Source organism: Elephantulus edwardii, unplaced genomic scaffold (assembly GCF_000299155.1).
Source record: "Elephantulus edwardii isolate Elephantulus edwardi_28Jun2011 unplaced genomic scaffold, EleEdw1.0 scaffold00093, whole genome shotgun sequence".
Classification (NCBI taxonomy): domain Eukaryota; kingdom Metazoa; phylum Chordata; class Mammalia; order Macroscelidea; family Macroscelididae; genus Elephantulus; species Elephantulus edwardii.
Genome location: NW_006399843.1, coordinates 10097063 through 10098192, shown reverse-complemented (window position 1 = coordinate 10098192; position 1130 = coordinate 10097063). Strand labels below are relative to the sequence as shown.

Sequence of the window (1130 nt, the reverse complement as noted above, 5' to 3'; positions counted from 1 at the left end):
GGGCGGGGAGAAGGGTGCAACAATGAATGAATGGAATTCCAAAATCTCTGTACATGTTCATTGAAATGAAAAATAAATTAAGATATTAAAAAAAAAAGAATAAGACCACATTCATGACAATCCATTGTATATTTAAGAATGCTATAGCACAACAGGAAGCTCTGGTGGCCTAGTGGTTAAAATCTGTGCTGCAATCCTGAAGACACACAGTTCAAATCTGCCACTTGCTTCACGGAAGAAGGATGGGCAGTCTCCTCCCATGGGATTAACTGCCTCTGAAAACCTACTGGAGGGTCATCTGTGGGTTAGTTCCAACTTGATGGTACACAACAAGACAACAATAGCACAAGAGAGGAAGACCCTGGATGAGATGGATTGACTCAGTGACTGGGGTAATGGGGGTAGGTGTGTAGAGGCAATGAGGTTGGCTCAAGATAGAGCAGGGTTCAGAGCTGTTGTTCATGGGGTCACTGTAACACAAGAAACTCCATAGCACCTAACAACAACATACAGCTGCTACGGAAAATGAGATTGATTACCCAGAAAGAAGATGGTTTTGACAATCTATACTATGTCACCAGAAAAGACAAAGAGCTGCACAGAAAGGTCTGCTGAATCATTCCAGAAGACTGTCTGAAACCAGATCACGTGAAGAAGGGCTGCCACTTCCTGAACATCTTGACCTGTGCCCGCCTGGACTTCAAGTGCTGGAATTCCTGGAGGATCAGAGTGACATCATCAGCACCATGGAGCTATATGGAGCTACATGGAGCTATATGGCCTTCTGACCAGAAGTCCAGGGCCCCCAAGGGCTGCCTGGGGAACGAGACGGGTGGCTCACTCAGTGTGTGATGTGAAGCTCCTTTGTGTAAAGACAGTGAAGGCAAATGTCATGTAGAAACTGAGGCACATAGAGCAGGCTCTCACTGTTTCAAAGCTTTGAAACTTTAGATACATTCTTATAGGTCTTTCTCAAGGTCCAAGAACCAAGTTTATGGGAGTAATTTCCCTGGATATGTGTCACTCATCTCTGATGTCTATGGCTCAGCCCAGAGATAGGCCAAGAGTCCTGGGTTAGTGCTGTGTCATGGCCCAACTAGAGAAAATAAGAAGAACCTACTGTTTTTATG

The 1130-nt window shown here is 44.9% G+C and overlaps 1 pseudogene; it reads left to right on the top strand.

Moving 5' to 3' along the window:
• LOC102849909 overlaps nt 1–788 on the top strand; it is a 3611-nt pseudogene extending 2823 nt beyond the window's left edge.
• Nucleotides 789–1130: the final 342 nt, after the last annotated feature.